This window comes from Leptinotarsa decemlineata, unplaced genomic scaffold (assembly GCF_025532065.1).
Source record: "Leptinotarsa decemlineata unplaced genomic scaffold, Ldec_3_MD MMD2_P_RNA_scaffold_2, whole genome shotgun sequence".
In the NCBI taxonomy this organism is placed as follows: Eukaryota; Metazoa; Arthropoda; class Insecta; order Coleoptera; family Chrysomelidae; genus Leptinotarsa; species Leptinotarsa decemlineata.
The window spans coordinates 15,453,432-15,472,906 of record NW_027412529.1 but is presented as its reverse complement, the minus strand read 5'-3'; the positions used below and the strand labels follow the sequence as shown (position 1 = coordinate 15,472,906).

Genomic DNA, 19,475 nt, shown 5'->3' with positions numbered 1-19,475 from the left:
TTCAAATTTTTATCAAATATTGGACTCTGTACCTTATATTCAGCTCCTTCATTTTTAACAAAAATGGGATGACATGTTCACCATATGGTATACAGCATACGAATCGCATGCAGGCATTTTGTATACGTTGTAAATTTTGTTTGTTATATTGCGGCAAAAAATTGTAATACACCGAAAAACAATACTCGATATGAATAAATATGATATGATATAAATAAGAGTTTCAACTAACCTAATATAGCGATTTGAGTTTGAAGAATGATTCTTTGAAAATGTTTGTCATATGTTCATGAAAAGACAAAGAGCTATCTATGGTTACGCGAAGATTTTTAGCACTGTCTACCCAGTCAATGTCTGCGTTATTGAGAGTGAGCCTAAAGTTTCACTGAGTTACACTGATATATATGAATAAGTGGTTTGAAACTCTGGCCATTGAAGAAGCCCACAAAAAACTCCAGTCCGGTTGAGATTGAGATACGCTGACGACACCTTCTTATATGAAACCATGGGAATACAGAAATAGGCAAATTCCTGAAGCACCTCAACAGCTTATGAACTTCCATCATTTTCACAATGAGGTCCACAACGAATTTCCATTCATAGACGTATTGATGAAGTGGGAAACATCTGTATACCGAAAACCGATTCAGACGGGACAGTATCTGAACCACGAATCCAACCTCCGTCAATCGTCAAAAAGAGGAATCATCAAGACTCTAGTAGAATGTGCTTTCGAGCTCTACAATACGAAGGAATGTCTCTAGAACGAAATAGTCATCAAAAAAGAAAATTGGAACAGACTTTGGCTTAAAGACATCAAGAGCATCGCAAGAAAGAGAAGCCGGAACAACCAGTGCTTACACTTCCTTACATCAAAGGATTGTCGGAAAAAATGAGTGGAATTGGGTCCAAGTACAATATCAGAACCTGCTACAGATCAGGAAACACTATCCGTAGCGGTCTCACAAAAACCAGGCTACCAAAGGCGGGTTGCGATTCCAAGAATTGCATGTACCGGATAAACTGTGAATGCAGCAAATCCTTTATCGGTGAAACTAAGAGGACATTGGAAGTTCGCATAACCGAACACAAGAAACACACACAGTGAGGAAAAACCAGCAAATCGGGAAGAGCAGAGCATGTTTGGACTCATCAAAATAACATCAATGGTCCCAAGCTAGTGAACAACACTGCAACTACGACTCTTCAAGGCGAGGTCATTGGGTTCTGACAGATAGTCTGTTTGATGCCCTCAATAGAAAAAAGTAGATTTGCAAGCTTATACAAATGACCTTGTCAACTTGGCAAGGTCCATGTCGGGAAAGGTAGCTTTTAATAGCATCCAAAGCATGATGATGTTTACAGTTGATGATTGAGGTAGCAGATGTCTATCAACCCCAGCAAAACGGTGATGATCCCCTTCACCAGTAGGAGAAGATTGGACGATTTAACACCACTTTTCCCCAATGGTGACGTCATTCCATTCGAAACGGAGGTGAAATATCTTGGAATTGTCCTTGATGAAAAACTCAGCTGGAACGCTCACTTGGAAAAAGTTTCACACAAAGCCAGACTATCTCAATCGAAATGTCGAAGGATTTTTGGTTAAACTTGGGGTTTGGGTTCTAAACAAATCCATTGGATTCATGTGATGATTTTCAGGCCTATGATCACTTATGGAGCAATTACCTGGTGGCCGGAGGCTTTATAGAAAACGGCTAAGAGGAAGTCCTCTGGCTTACAGAGACACTCTTTTCTGGTCATCAGTGGTGCCATCAGTACCACACCATCAGCAAGCAGCCAAGGAGATCCTTCTAGATCTACCTCCTCTCCATATTATTTTGAAGAGAGTGGCTAGAGGGACTGCATATTTCAGTTGCACAAATCAATGTAATGGATAGTACAACAGGCTGCTGATTGACACTGGAAGTCACAGCATTTTGGGCATGACCTCTGACTTTATGCCTCCAACTCTCAACTGCGAACTACCTCATGAAGCACTGTTCCCAAGTACAGAGGTTTGGATCCCCGAAGGATCCAAACCTCTCTACTTGGATTAAGAGCAAATACTTGTTGATACATAGTTGGATCGAAAACATCTTCAGCTTCTGGTGCAGGTGTTTTCAGTCGCATACCTCGAACAGAGATATCAACTGCCTAGGAACTTGCGACTGTATTTCAAGTGGAATTTTATGATATTGAATTGTGTGCGTTGAGATTGGAAGAATCCAACCTCATACACAAGTCAACAAAATATTTTCGGACAGTCAAGCGATGTTGGAAGCTTTCGGCTCCTACCGAGCAATGTCTGAATTGGTAGCAAATTGCCAAAAACAATTCTCCTCGATAGGAAGATTTCACAGATAGTATCTGGTCTGAATTCATACTCAGTCTAACCTGAAGGGTTATGAGGCTGGCGACTCTCTTGCATAGAAGGGTGCGGCAAACACCTTCATCGGACCAGAACCTGTCATTGACATCGCTTTAGGCTTTGCCAAACAAACATTGAATACCTGGACGGCAAGAAGATTCATGGACTTCTGGCAGAATCTTTCGGTATTGGCTCACTCCAAGGCGTTTATTCACTCTTTTAAGCTCGGACTACAGTAGGGATGAACTACGATCTCTAACAGCTGTTCTCACACATCACTGTCATCTGAATAATCATATGCAGAATCTCGGACTGTCGGAAGACAGTGTGTGTCGCCTCTATTTGGAAAACGATGAAACTGCCCAGCACATACTTTGTGCCTACCCCACTGGGGACCGAATCAAGTTCATCACAATAATATCCAATAACACAACCTTACCCAATCAAGGTGAGATCATCCACAGGGTGGAAAAGTAGTTAAGGAGTGAATTAAAAGGAGCCGCATATATGTTGTTCAACAACGTATTCAGCCAAGCTAACGCAACTTATAGACACCCATAATCAAGTAGAAAACGGTCAACTCCCTCCAAACGGTCATCTCCTGCTAAACCGGTGAAGCGGTGAGAGGGAAGAGAGGATATGTAATGTCTGAACGATTATAGTGTATATCTGTGTGAAATTATAAAAATCATTAAAGTCATTGGGCTGCACTCAAAAATCACAATAAGAAACCAGATAATGAAGAACAAACTAATAGTAGAAGGCCAAAGACTTCGTGATCTACGCCTCAAATTCACAAAAAATTATGATTCAAATCATATGTCCTTTTACCTACTCAATCACAACTGATTTTACCTGAGTTTTGAAAAACAAATCAGTTGAGATTTCAAACAAGATGAAAGAATATACCTACCTTGGTGCTTGATTAGTTGCCTATCAATAGATGATAACGTGTAATAAAAACCTCACCTACACGCATTTAATTGACTTAATAGATAGAATTCCAGCTTCTGACAGAATACGTAATAAACAAGGCTGATTATACAAAGTCGATTCGTAAATATATGGAGAGTACTTTGTTGAGATAATTTTGTGTTTTTGTCCATTGAGTAATTCAGTAGCTATGAGAGTTATGCCGTATTCATTTCAATTAAGTGATCCGGACTCAGTAAGTTACATTACGTTAAATTGTTAATGTATCCTTATTAGAAGAGAGGCGTCAAATTACACATAGCATAACTAGAGGTTTGGTCAAATATTCTCCTGAGTTTATTGTTATGTCAACGTTTCAGTGACTTCAATGTTCAATATTAACAATTTTCAATTCATTCTATGAAGATTCGATTCTGTTGATATGAAAAAAATGTTCGTTTCTTATTTAGATGATTGCAATTGAATGAGCTTTTCATTTCATTTAAAAACCGTACATCTAACTAAAGCAAAATCGATAGAAAGGCCTGATGGTAAAGAAAAAAGGTTATGTTGTGAATAACAAAAATCCTTTTGATAAAGAAACTGAGCTGAAGTTAGCTACAGATTCAATTCAAGTTTCTTTAATGTTACAGTTGAACAGATGAAGGATGGTCAAAATGATAATTTGTCGAAATGCATCAACAATCAATTTGGGATGTGAAATTATTCGAAGCAATACTTCAATAGAAAAGAAAGCACTTAAGTTACAAAATAATATGTATGTTTGTGTTGATTATTCCCTTACTTCTTCAGCAGATAAAAGTTTATACGAGGAAAATTAATTGAATCAACTGATATTCATAATGAACTTTTCAACGAATTTCATACGTGGATACATGAAGTGGTGATTCCACCCCTGATAATGATATTGTTATGTTTTTCCCCGTGGGTTGACTACACTGAGTAATCAAACCCAATTTTATTTCACTTCAAATCAACAAACACTTCAACTAAAACTATTATTTGAATGTCTATCGCTTCACTTCGCGAACCGCACTGCAACTTCCATATGACTGTGTCGATATGTTCGTGGCTAGCGTTTATATGTTGTTTTCGAATGCAGTAGAAATTTTGCCGGGATTCTATCGAAATCGGTAGCATCATTTTTGCTACATCTAGAGCGGCAGCGAACATTTCACAATTGCGCGCACTTAGCTACGTCACGATTGGTTTATGGCTAACAGCCGGCGTTATTTTCAACACTAACTCCTTTCCTGAGGTTGTTCGTTCCGAACAACATTCCAAGAGGGGACATCACGACCCGTGAATTATATTTCTCGTTCACACAAAAGGGTTTTTAAAAACTTTTTATTTGAACAGAGTAACTACTAATAACTATGAAATATAAGTACTGGCTATTACAAATCAATTGAACCTATTTATACATAAATTATTGCCGACTTTGCAGATATCAGCAAAATAATTGATGTCGTCTTCGGGTCATCGAACAATATCCTGCTGATGTAAGAGGTTATCGAACTGTAACTTCTCCATCCCCTGGGGAAGTCTTGTAAGGGACGAACAAGACTGAAGATGATGCTTCGTGTTCGGGAACTGGTGGATCATCATTGGATGGTTCTTTCTTCGTTTGCCTTTTCAATCTGTAAATTACGTATAGAATGAAGATGGTGATTGAAATGTAAATGGGAGTCATCCAGAAATGGCTATTATCAGATTGTCTGGTTTCTTCTGGGATGAGTTGTAACCTCTCTTCTTCTAGGGTCAGATGTTGTAGTTTATCCAGGGGAATCTTATCTAATTTCAATGGTTTGAATTTCAGCGAGGAATTGATGTGAGCTGTCTTGATATTTGGTAAAGTGAGGGGTTCGTCTAATATGACACTTTTGGAGTTTATGAAGGCTTCGTTGTTGGTTTTGAATTCACAACCTGGTGGAAGTTTTATCAGATGCACTCCTTCCAGAACCATAACTTTCGTACTGGAACAATGTGTAGATATCTTCGTGGCCTGTGGAAATATTCCTATGTAATGGGCTTCTGACATTTCCAGAATCAGTGTTGCATTCATCAAAACTGGAACGTGTTCACATCTTGCTTCTTCATCTGTTATTTCCAACATCTGGGTAACACAGTCAGGGGATCTGCCAGTATCTTGGAGGAAATTTTCTTCGCAAAGGTAATCCAGGCCAATTCGTTCACAAGGTGAATTTAGGTACTGGTAGAGGTAAGGACTGACTGTTAGGTAAGGAGTTGGTGGAATGATTATTGTCGAATTTTGTGTAGGAATGGGAAATAAGTGGAAGTAGGTGAATGTATCAGGGAATATTAAGGGAACATGAAGAATGAATACGATTTTATGATCCGTGTAGTAGGCGTCTATTTTGGTGACGTCGTAGTATTTATGAATGTCGTCTTCCTGGTTATAGAGTAACTGGTTTTCTGAGTGGTAGGTGAGCAGTGTCCTTACGATCCAACTCAAATCTTCGCTTTTGAGGACGCTGTTATGGACTGTATTGATCCTTGCCAGGGATACTGCCATTTCTAAGTCATTCAGTGTTTGTAAAATAACTTGAAGTATCAGGTTGATTTGATCCAATACGTTTCTGGTTTCCAGATAGTGATTGAAGTCAAAAACGAGTCTATTGAGATCGGTTTCAATTCTCTTGACTTCTATTGAGATGGTATCTTGATTATGTGTTAATAGAGAGATGGTTTCATTGTAGCTTTCCATTATTCTTGTGTTTAAACTGATGTGTTGGTTCACATGACTTATTATGTTCCTTTGGTTGTTTTCTAGGGAAGCAATAGCTTTCTCATATTTCCTTGCATCTTCTTGGTCCAAGTTTCCAGAAATTGCTTTGATCACACTTCCTAAGCCATCTATGAGTCCTCTTTTGGGTCTACTGAGAGGATAAAGAGTCTGTAGCTTTTCCTTGGCAGTTTTCAGTTGGTACTTCAGTCCTTGATCGAAATTTTGCAAGTTGAAGAAATAAGGGTCACTTAGTCCGTTACGAATTGCTGTGGAGACGGCATCATATTGGGATTCTATAGCGAATATCTCTTCGTGGATGGGTTGAAGATCGTAGTAGTGGATGAAGTCGTGCGTACTAGTCTTGATCTTTGCTTGTCCCATCTTGAGGGGAAGTAGTCCTGGATTTGTCTTGAGGTTCTGGATTTCGATCTCCTGTCCTCTCGTCAGATGAAGACTGTAAAGGGACGAAGAATTTAGTTATCTTATTAGGCAAATGTCTTATATTTTTCTTATGGACGTTTGCATTTTCTGTCTCGACAGTTACTGTTTGGTCTATTTGGATGGATTTTGGGAGGAAGGGTGGTAGCAGTTTGTTTCTTTTCACTGTTTTTCTTGTGTACACCTTGGTGCAGGGTTTGTAGGTAATAGGAGTTTCTCTTTTCTTGTTTCTCTTCTCTATGATATTTGTTTTCTGTTTCTGTAAATCTTCGTTGATTTTCCTATATATTTCCTTCGTTTTTTCCCTGTGTTGTTGGACGTAGTTGTTAATCAAGGCTCGTCTTATGTCGATATCGAATGGGTCTTGACTATTGAGATGTCCGTTCAGAATATCCATAGGTTTTTGTCTTGTTGCTGAATGGATAGAGTTGTTGTATCCTAGGATGGCATAGAGCATCTGTTCTTTGATGTCTCTTTTCTTATGCGTATCTCTCAATATTCTCAAGTGTTCGATCAATGTGGAATGGAATCTCTCGACTATCCCGTTTGACTGAGGGTTTTCTGGAGTGGTATAGTGGATGTTGACTTTATGTGTGTCAACAAATTCTTGGATCAGTCCATTTTTGAATTCCGTTCCATTATCAGTGACGATCATATGTGGTATTCCATGATGGTTGATGAATACTAAGAGAGCATTGAAGAGTGTTGATAGCATTACATCCCTCTATTGGATACGCCTGGCCATATTTTGAAAATGCATCCACAATCGTCAGAAATTTTTGTCCACTAGCCTGAAAGGTATCCATGTGTATTATTTCAAGAGGCTTCGTTGGGGTAGGTGTCAGCATGAACTTTGGTTTCTCTGGTCTTCGATCATACTTGTTGATTTGACAAGTTTCGCATAAGTTGATAGCTTCTTCGATATCCTTTTTTATATTGGGCCAATAATACAATCTTTTGATCCGAGTTTCCGTTTCGGTGATTCCTCTATGGTTTGTTTTTCCTTCATGATGCTGCTTGATTATTTCTTTTTGTCTAGCTGAGCAACTGACATCTTCCAAAAGGCGGTTGCATTTTATGAGATCGAAAGAGGAATTCTTGAATGTCTCTCTCAAGATTCTGCACATGCTGGGGTAGAGTTCTTCATCTTCGAACATCAAAGCGTATTTCTTTCCCGGGCTGATATATTCTTTGAAAAAGTTAAAAACATTTTCGTCCATATTGTCGTTTCCCAACTGAGCATGGTATCTTCTTTTATTCGGGAATATTTCTTCTATCACCGTTCTTGCTGGGTTATAGTTTACTCGTTTGAAGATGACTTGGTTATTGAAGACATTGAGAGGTTTCTCTGATATTGGTATTTCTAATATTGGACTTTCTCTGGCTGTATGGTTGGTGATGCCACTAGTATCTTCGTCTGGGGTAACTTCCGGGTTCAGGTTCACGCATTCCTTGTCTCCTTCGGTTGGGGGTTCATTCTGAATTTCTTGTTCTTGCAGTATGGGGTCCTTATCTTCAGGAAAATGGTGATGAAAGCAATCTTTAAACAGATCGTTGATGATGTCATCTGCAGACTCAGGAACTTCTGATGGAGGATGGTTGAATAGAGATGCCTTGTCGTCGTCGTAGTTTGCTTCATGGAGCTCCTTTGTATGTATCTCTATTCTGGAGAGCGCATCGGCGTTGGTATTGCTTGTGCCTTTTTTGTAGACCACTTCGTAGTCATACTCTTCTAGCTTCAGGCGCCATCGGACCAGTTTTGAGTTTGGATCCTTCAAGGAGAAGAGCCACTGGAGAGGACGGTGATCTGACAGAATTTTGAATTTTCTGCCGAAAAGATACGGTCGGAAATATTTGGTGGCCCAAACTATTGCTAGCATTTCCTTTTCGATGGTAGAGTACTTCATTTCAGTTTCGTTCAGGGTCCTGGATGCATAGGCTATTGGCTTGTCTTTTCCTATGGGTCCTTGGGACAGAACGGCTCCTATGGCGAAATTGCTGGCATCTGTGGTCAGATTAAAGGGCTTTGTGAAGTCCGGATACTGTAGTAGTGGTTCATTGGTAAGCAGGTTTTTACAGGTTTGAACACATTTTAGGAATTCTGGCGTATGCTCTATATGGGCATCTTTCTTGAGACAGGAGGTTAACGGTTTGGTAGTCTTGGCGAAGTCCTTGATGAACTTCCTGTAGTACCCTAGAAGTCCTAGGAATCCTCTGATTTCTTTGACAGTTCGAGGTACAGGATAATCCATGATTGCTTTGACTTTTGCTGGGTTTGGTTTTATCCCATTTGGAGTGACGATGTGTCCTAGAAAGCTGACTTCTTTTTTCAGGAATTCGCACTTGTCTACTTGTATTTTGAAACCAGTTTCTCGTAGACGTTGGAAAACTTTTGTGAGGTTGACCATATGCTCCTGCAGAGATGTAGAGAAGATGATTATGTCATCCATATAAACCAAGCAGATAGTCCCTTGTAGACCCTTTAGGACATTGTCCATAACCCTTTGAAAGGTCGCTGGAGCATTTTTCAGTCCAAACGGCATACGTAGGTACTCGTAGTATCCGTTTTCGACATTGAATGCGGTCTTAGGGATGTCCTCCTCTGCCATCTCTATTTGGTGAAATCCGCTTGCCAAATCCAGGGTAGTGAAATATTGACACCTTCCCAGTTTGTCGAGGATGTCAGAAATGTTCGGAATAGGGTAGCGGTCGTCGATTGTCTTCTCGTTGACTTTGCGGAAATCCACAACGATACGCCATTTTGCTTTTCCAGAGGCGTCCAGTTTTTTTGGAACGACCCAAATTGGTGAGGACCAGGGAGATTGGCTAGGTCTGATGATTCCTTGGTCCAATAACGAAGTTATTTGCTTCTTGACTTCTTCCTTGTGTACATACGGATATCGGTATGATTTTGTGTAGACTGGGATTTCGTCTCTGGTTTTTATATGGTGTTTGACCTGATTGGTGAATGTGAGTGAGGAATCTGGATGGTGAAAAATATCAGCATATCTTCTGCATAATTTTCTGATATGCATCTCTTCTTCTGGATTCAGGTGGTCTGTTCTGATTAGATCATCCATGTTGTTGATTGGGTCTCTGTTTCCTGATGGGATTATGTCAGCTGAATAAATATGATGCTCTTGAAGATTTATTGGGCTGCTGCGTACTGGTTCGGCTAGAACGATTTGGAGTTTATCTGGACTGAAGTTGACAATTTCCGTCCAGGCTAGATGATCACGGGCATCAGTGAGAGCTTCACGGATGTAAGCGCCTTGCAGTTTCTGTCTTGGTATCATGATAGTTCCATTCTTCTCCTTCACCGGTAGTCGTACTTGGGTCACGCTGTCTGGCTCCAATTGAATAGAGTAGAACTGGGTCTTATTGGTTTCGTAGTACTGGATTGGGAGAGAGGAGTATTCGGTTAAAAGGGAGGATTCAGGAAAATTCAGTTCAGCTTTGAGAAATTTCAGGTTGTCGAGTCCAATGAGGCCATCAAAAGTTTTGTGGAATTTGAAGAGGTAGAATTTCAGAATGCCGTTTGAGTTAAACTCAGGAAATATGGGAATTTCTGCACTGTAATCTTGAGAATAGTTTTGGAAAATGGAAGTGACGACGAAGGGATCTTTTTTGATGCAATCCTTGTAATATTGGAAAGCTAATTCAGGATTGAGAAAGGATTTTGTTGATCCGGTGTCAATGAGGAGTTTGAGGGGAGGATTTGCAATGGTTACATAAGGAAGTTCTCTCTTATCGTCGAATGTATGCAGTTCCACTATGTTTCTTGGTTTTGTCCTGGATCCAATGGAAAATTTACATCTGGTTCCTGTTGGTCTTCTTGAACCTGGAATTCTTCAGTTGGTTCTTGATTGGGATAAGAGCAGGTTTCTTCAATGTAATAGGGGTTCGCTTCATATACAAAGTCTTCGTCATGTTGCTCAATGTTGAACATGGGAGCTGGGTTGAAATTTGGTCTTGCCTGAGGTTGGGTTCTCATGCTCCTCGTTGGTGCTCCATAAGTATTTCTGGTACTGATGCTCATTGGTGTTGGTTCTTGTCCGTTCTGCCTGTTTGGTTGATTCTGTCCAAAACGTGGTGGTTGGACTGAAGGCCACATCTGTTTCTGTTGAGTATTTGGTTGCCAATGTGGTCTGAAGGTCGGTTGTTGAAATTGTGGTTGGAGTCCCATTGCCTGATGAGGTTGTTGTTGTCCGGGTCGTTGAAAGTGTTGCATGGGTTGGTACATCCGCTGTGGTATTGATTGTTGGGCATATTGGTGATTTGCAGTTTTTTGCTGGGTCTGGAGTGGTTTCTTAGGGACTTGTGGGGGTCCAAACGTCCTTTGTAGATAACGGATATTGTTTTCTTCTTGGATGTACTGCATTGCTGTAGCCAAGTCTATTGGTTTCATTGCTCTTATGGTGGATCCCATGGGCTCTCGTAGTCCGGCTAGGAATGTTGTTAGAGCTTGTTGTTGGAAAAAGCTTTTCTTGCTGATCTTTATCGTATCATCGGCGGTGTGTAATTCGATATAGTTTGATATTGTGTTTAAAAGTCCCATGACTTTTTCGTGGAAACGTTGTGGTGTTTCGTTCTGGTCTTGTCGCAGGTTTACCAAATCTCTTGTTGAGGAATTTTCATTCCGTTGGTCGGCGAAGTTTTGGATTAGAGTTCCTTTGATGCTGTTCCAGTCACTACATCCATAAACTGAGATGACGTCTTTGGCTCTGCCTCGTAGCTTGTTGAGTAGTCCTTGTATCAATATATGGTTCTGATAACAACCGGGGTCTTCAGTATTCCAATATTCGTTCAGAATCATTGTTGATACGTTGATGAACTGGTATAATTCATTTGGGCTTCCATCGTATTCGGGTACAATCCAAAAATTCTTCAGGTCGAATTGTTTTGCCATGTTGATGGGATTTAAAGGTTGGTCAATTGTTTGAGGAATAATGGATGGGCGAGAATTGATACTTGAAGGTGAATTTGGTAAAACTAAGGTAGGGGGACGTAAAATAGTATTTGCAATTGATGAAGTTGAGTTCATTTATGCTTACAGAATGACGATGATGGCTCGTTGCATATTCTGTCACCAAAAACTTATTTCTATGTAGATATTCCTTGACGGACGATAGTGAAGAGGTATTCTTGTCTACGGCCGGAATTCTTCCTGGAGTACTTGCTTCTCGGTGGAACTTGGTTCGGGAGAATAGTGGATAAACGTTTGAGAACGACGAGGATCTTCTAAGGACTCTTCCACTATCCTAGCGACTGCGCCAATTATATTTCTCGTTCACACAAAAGGGTTTTTAAAAACTTTTTATTTGAACAGAGTAACTACTAATAACTATGAAATATAAGTACTGGCTATTACAAATCAATTGAACCTATTTATACATAAATTATTGCCGACTTTGCAGATATCAGCAAAATAATTGATGTCGTCTTCGGGTCATCGAACAATATCCTGCTGATGTAAGAGGTTATCGAACTGTAACTCGTGTGAGGACTCAGCCTCTCTATGTGAACAACTTTAGGTTTGCTCCTGTTCACCAGATTGTTTATATTTTTAGTTATCAAGTAAGGTCTTCGCCATGGTCTCTGCAACTTGGAACACAAACCTTTCCGATGTTGAGTTTGGTAGAGTCACACTGCAGCGCCCTTCTTGAAGCTCACTGTCAGCGACTTTTTGTCAAATCTTATCTTCATCCTGTCGCAGGAAAGCTGTATTTTGGTTCCGGTAAATTCGTACAATTTCCAGTCTCTCCTTCAGGTCATTCACATATTCAGAAAGAGACCTCTTGGGATTCATCGAAAGAACTGCCATACAATACATGTATCGGAAGCTTCAGTTTCCTACCAGTTAACAACATAGATAGTGTGTAACCTGTCGCATGATGTTGGGAGCTCCTGTGTGTCAACAGAAAAAGGAAATCAATTCATCACAGTCTCTTTGGTTTTCGGAGACAAACATCGAAAAGTACTTATTTATGGTGTGATCATGCCTCTCGACAATTCCATCGGATTGTGTGAGAAGAGCAATTGTTCTTGTCTTTTATATTCCCAGTCATCATTTCCTTCCATAAATCCGATTCGAAGTTGCGGACCTGATCCGAGTATAGTTCTTGGGGTACTCTATGTCTGGCAATTACGTTCTACAATAGGGCTTCTGCCACCGTTTTAGCCTCTTGGTTGGTTGGGTAAGGCTACTACTTCAGGCCATTTGGAAAAGTAGTCCATCACAACCATAAGGCACCTGTTTCCGGATGTGGTCATAGAGAGTGGTCCCAAACTGTCGAATACGATTATTTCGAAAGGGCTCCCACTGAGGTACTGCTTCAAGTTTCCTCTTTGCCTTGTCGTTGGACCCCTTCTTGAAGAGCACAGGTCACAGCGCTTACACCACTCTTTAATGTCTCGATGACAATTGACCCAATAGTACCTCTCGTTCACTTTCGTTAGAGTTTTATTTACTGGTCGCGCTTGGAAATCTCTTGACAACGATTAATTATTCAATGATAACGATATTGCAGACGGTTTTGCTACTTCCTTCGAATCAACTTTCCGAATTCAACGACGCAGAAATCCTGCGTCGCATTCACCATAAAAGTCTAACCTACCATCGATCCTGAGTCACGCTGTATAGGTGGTCCTGGTAGTTTCTCAGATTTTCATTCAGCCTTGTGCCCATGGATCTTTTGGTGGTACCGAGGGTGAGTCGATATCTGTGGTATGCATATATTGAATAAAACTTCAGAAAATGTGTTGAACGTGACATCAATATAACATTAAATTATTTAGAAAATCACATCCCTATTTCAAACCTTATATATAAGCAGGCTGAAAAACAATAAAAAGGGTTTTTCACCCCTACTACTCCAGTTTATGAACGGCTTCTCGTCAATAACTTTCTGACATGTAGAAGTTCCTATAGTTTTCCTCTTGCTGGGCTAGTTTGAGTGTCAATAAAACTTGTAGTTTTTGTAATTTCTTCTGCTTTCTGTCATAGATCGTCAATTTGTTTTTGCATTCGGCGATTTTATCTTTATTTTCATTAAGTGATGACTGTCTCAACAACAAATCTGCATGTACTTAATGTCGAGGAAGTTAATAAGTCAATAACCCCCAATAATTTTTTGCTGATCTCCTTCAAATTTTGGCATATAAGGGATCGTGAAACTTTCATTGTCAGTCGATATAAATGATGTTTGTTTGAAGGTGATTGACAATGTTTCATAATGAATTTCATTAGTTCCGACTTCCATTATCTAATTATATATGAAATGATTTGAAATCCCAAAAGAACCAATAAAAATTAAAAATTGAAAAGAATTGCTGAAAGTAACAATAATATTGAGCAAAAAAACCTTGAAATAAAATCACTGTGAAATAAATTAATAGTAAAAAATGGAGCAGTCAAACAAACAAATTAAAAATGAGAAGTTCCAAACCAAATTACATCACGATGGTTGTGGATACTAGCAACAGTAACTGAAGTGATGAATAAACACATAAATGTTTATTTCTCGATCAGTTTCACACGACAATTGTTGAAGAAAATTCTAATTGACTGGGCTGACAATAATAATCATTTTATTATTTTATCTCTGTGTAGAAAGATCCAACAACAATAGGAAAAAAATCTATTTATACTCTGTTCTTTCGTTAATCAGCTGTCGCCCCCATACGAACGACAACTCTCAGAAGTTGAGAAACTTGTGCGAGCTAAGGACTCACGAGGTCTTACCTTTAAAAGTGTGATTCCTAATACGTGTGATTCAAAAAAGCATAATCAGTTTCTGTTCTGTTCTGTCTGTTGACACGACAATTGTTGAAGAAAATTCCAATTGACAAGTTTTAATTGTTCACAGATTGGTCCTGCCAATGATTCAACTAATTACAGGGCTGACAATAATAATCATTTTATTATTTTATCTCTGTGTCAAACGAATGTCATACTGGTGGGATCGTAATGTGAATCAAAAAGATCCAACTTCATTTTTTTTTGACATCTGGGCAACAACAATAGGATTGCATCATCAGATCCTATAATGATTTCCCAAATAGTAGGTGAGTTTTGGTAGCAACGAACGACATATGAAATATATTAATCACAGATGAGCATAACAAGGAAGATACAGAGATGAATGCAGAGAAGTGATACTGATGGTGTGTGTGATAACATAGAATTTCATACAGCTATTCAGTCTAATTAGTTTCAATTACCTTACATTTTTGTCAAGGCATTGATAGCACGTGTGTGTCTATTTATTCAGTTTGTTTCGTGGACTGATCATTTTTATCACATCTCAGCATCCAACTGATGATCAAGTTCATTTATTTTTTACTGATGTTTTCAGATAATGCTTTTTTGTTTTTCATTCATTCAATCACTAGGAAATAATATTTGTTATACCTACCAGTATTTGAAAATTGAACGAAATCGAAAACATGCAGTAGAACTTACTGTATATATTTATAATCCGCTCACTCAAGTAAGGAAGTTCGACTGTCGATTGTATTTAATTGAAATAATCAAATTCTGTTTCCTTCACTTTGAAATTTTGAATGTAGCTAAAAGTTGGATAAAAATCATGACGATATTTTCAACTGCTTCGTTCGAGCCTGTATCCATTGAGATGTGTAAGAACAGGATTTGAGTGGAAGTGCAATTCAATGAAAATGTTGCCCAAAAACAGACTGAACTCCGTCCTCTCTCTTTTCATGTATTTTATTTTTATTTGCAGAAATATAAAGTGGTATATCTTCTGTCAGGAATGAAGTCGATTGATATCATTGAATATTTTAGAGTTAATTTGGAACATTCACATTATAGCGTAACCTGGTCCTTTCGAAATAACTACTTTCATATGAACATTGAATTACATGAAAACCACTTTTTTTCATTCAATTTTCACTACAAACATTCGTAAGGGAATTGTAATTGATACGATTCATAGAAACGCTTAAGAATATTGAAAAGTATTGATTCAAAATGTCACTTCATGGAACATTATAATCCTCGTTACCAAAAACGGCGTTGATGACATGACGAGACAAGTGTCTCTTCCTGAAACTCAGAAGTACGTCATCGATGATGATACTGTTCCATGTAAGTAATATTTCAGATCAATATTCCTCCATATTTCCATTTTTTAGTTTTCAATAAATGATACCTATCTGTTTCAATTCCATAACGAATGTTTGCAGTTACAGTTTTCAACTGACGACCGCTCTGGATTGACTGATTATATACCATCTATCTCATCTAGTGTTTGTAAATCTTTTGCTGTGAAAATCATCACTTGTTTACTTTGTAGTAAATGTACAAGAGGTAGCAAAAACGTATGTAAAGTTTTGGAACTTCAACGAGCGTTTCCTAATATGACTAATAACCAGTCCGTGCATAGCATATTGTTAAATCATCTGAAAATGGAAATTTTAACAGGTGATAATCGACTGTATTGCCAAACATGCGTCAAACTAACTGACTGTTTTAAGAAAACAAGTATAGCTGAGGCACCAGTCAACCTAATAATAACATTGATGATCCTCAAACATGATTCAACCTCTGATGGAGGCACCAAACATTTACGAAGGTTCGGAATAGATGAACACTTCAATTTAGCAGATCATTATTATAATCTTCATGCACTCATTGTTCACTGTAGTTCTGACGTTGAATCTGGTCATTATTACGCTTTGGTCAAAGACGAAACGGACTGGTTTAAGATAAACGATAGTCGTGTCACTAAATGTTATGGCGATTTATGGCCATTTATTAATATATATCCACAAGTAATGATCACTGTCACATCATCATTCAGTGCAGTAACATTATCACTTTTTTCCCTATAATCATATTGAAATCGAATGACTAATGAAATAAGTGATATCAAACGACAAGTTGTTAATGAATTACATAGACCTGCAAGACGTACTTTTCGCAGAAGAATAACCACCATCAAAGGTTTTGCAGATCTATGGCAAATAGATCTAGCTGAACTACAACCTTATGCAAAAAGTAATAAAGGATACCGATATATACTTGTAGTGATTGATTGTTACTCAAAATATCTGTGGACTGTGCCAGTTAAAGATAAAACAGGTAGTACAATAACCAATGCAATGAAATATGTACTGAAGGAAGCCAAATTTTCCCCAAAATATACAAAGCGATCAAGGAAAAGAATTTTTCAATAGAAGCTCCTCATCTCTCATGCGAGAATATAATAGCAATCATTATTCAACATTTAGCACAAAGAAGGCGGCTATAGCAGAAAGAGTGATTCGTACAATAAAGGCATGGCTCTACAAGGAATTTTCGATGAGAGGTCACCACAAATGGCTTGATATTCTTCCAATTATAACTAGTAGATATAACAATAAAGTTCATCGTACAATAGGTATGGCACCCATCAATGTTGATTCAACAACAAAATTGAAATTCAAAGGTATCAATGGAATTGGAGGAAAACAAAGTAAACCCAAATTCCAATTGAATGATATTGTACGCATAAGCAAGTACAAAAATATTTTTGAAAAGTCTTACACTGCTAACTTTACCACGGAGCTCTTCAAGATTATTAAAATCAAAAAAACCACCCCAACGACCTTTAATCTTGAAGATATGAATGAACAACCGATAAGAGGATGTTTTTACGAAGAAGAGTTATTACGAACCAAAAATCCTGACGTATATGTGATTGAGAAGGTGTTGAAGAGGAGAAAAAATAAATTATATGTAAAGTGGTTAGGCCTTCCTAGCGAACGAAATTCTTGGATTGATGAATCAAATATGGTTTAAATGTATCTACTATTGTATTTACGAATAAAGTAATGTTGAAGTTCATTTTTGTTTTCATTTCAATTATAAGTATGTGAATTGAAAAATATTGCAGCGGTAAACGTTGCCCCAGCCATTCGCAACGTTGTGTGTATACCAAACCAAATAAATTATATACACCATTCCCGCTTATATTTTTTAACTCACGATATTGAAAACACATTATCATTCCCAAAACTAATCACCGTCACTTTGAAATGCAGTTTCCAACTCTTTTCGCCAATTATCTCTCACTGATAATGCCGTCTCATAAAGTTGAGTCGACTCCTCAAGCTCAGCCTGAGCTTGCATTCTCGAACGTTGATTGAATTGATTATCTTTAACAATTTTTTAACAGAGTTCATCTGCATCCGTACACATTTTAGCCAATTCAACCTTCGCTAATGCAATCTTAGCATCTAATGCTTGAAGAGTTTCCTTATTAGCGTTTATAGCCGGCTCACTCTTTTCAAGTTCAACAATAGCCATCTGCGCCTTTACAAGGCGGCATTTTGCCCTCTTTTTCATTTCTCCAAACCGATGTAGAGGACTGAAAGAAGATAGCGATTCAGCTTTCAAATCACCCTTCATTTCTTTAGGTGAACCTTTTGGCTTCCTCTTCGATCTGTCACTTTTCGTTGTGGGTTTTTTCTCACGCACATCACTTTTCGATTGTTTCTTTTCTCTGAAGTCAGTGACAATCGATGAAGATACATTAGTAACCTTCCTCTTGATTGTTCTAGATTTCTTATCAACACCAAGAGGAAGGGTAGATGAAGGGTGTTTGAGTGGTGATGATTGCGAAACGATTGGATTTTCAATAACAATTTACTCATTTGGTTCCGGCACATTTGCAAAGTTAACAAAGTCGTTAATATCAAAATCATTTATCGAATATTGACTCGATAAATGTAATACTGGAATATTTTCAAAATCAGTGTGATCGATATCAACAAGTGGTGAACCATCTTCAGCAATCAACAACGGCATAGAGCTCTGGTAATGATTATTTATGTCTGAGGAATGATATGTGATAGCAATAGAGTATGAATAGGAAAGGTGATGATGTTACTAATACTTCACCTTTTATAGAAGAAAATAAACTAACGCATGCGCTCTTCTATCAACTAGCCCACTCTTTCATTGACTAGCACATGCGCTTTTGCATGCACTCTTCCATCAACTAGCCCACTCTTTTATTGACTAACACATGCGCTCTTTCACTAAACTGTTCACGCATGTGACGATCTTTGTCATTCAAGAGGAATACTTTGTTGCATGCATTTCAAAATGTGAGAAAATATCACAAATAGATTCAAAATAATATATTTATTAATAACAGAAGACAATGACATTAATAAAACAAAAAAAATTGAAAGTGTTGATGTGTCTCTGTCGTTTTAGAATGTTCTTTGATTCTTCTCCTCAATATTTGTTGAACATGTGTCAGACAGCAACATTGAAGGAAATGAGTTCCCCTATTGGGGTAGAGTTGACCAACATTATCACACAGATCCCAAGTACTTCTACATGAAGTGCATATATGATTCCAACAATTCGTTGTGTATGTATCACAACGCAAACAACGTAGAAGCGGAGTTGGTAACACAAATATTTCTACAAATACAAATAATATTGGATATTATAGGTTCGGAACACTTCAGGCACTGTAACTGTTGCTGACGATATTCTATTTTTGGCCGCTTCGGTGGATGAGATGGAGGCGACAGCTGAATCCGCGACATACAATCATTGCACATACCAGTGCAAGGATTAATTGTTTCCACAGGTCTACTTATTTGGCAAAAGTAGCACACAATAGCCCCCACTATCATCATTGGGTAGACACACACTTTTGGTTTTTCATCCCACTCTTTTGGAAACGGCATTTTTACTAATTCGTTTAGAAATAATAAGAGATAACTTATAGAAACTCTGACTGCTCTCTCACAACGACATTCTCCATTTATACAAATTAACATCATGTGAAAATATGGTGGGGAAACTTATCCTTCTCTCCTACTCAAAACGAGTCAAGTGGTAGGTGGGAGTCGTACCACTTCCACTTCCTATTCAATCATATAAGTCGACATACCATCCTGAAGTTCATTCATTCACTCTACAACTGTGAGCAAACAAGTGTGAGCAAACAACAGGATGAA

At 38.3% G+C, this 19,475-nt stretch overlaps 1 long non-coding RNA gene across 1 annotated transcript; it reads left to right on the top strand.

Moving 5' to 3' along the window:
• Positions 1-3,391: 3,391 nt before the first annotated feature.
• LOC141486364 (uncharacterized) lies at positions 3,392-14,519 on the top strand. Its single transcript, XR_012467806.1, has 2 exons — positions 3,392-3,539; positions 14,360-14,519. It is a non-coding gene; the product is annotated as an uncharacterized lncRNA (long non-coding RNA).
• The last annotated feature ends 4,956 nt before the right edge of the window (positions 14,520-19,475 follow it).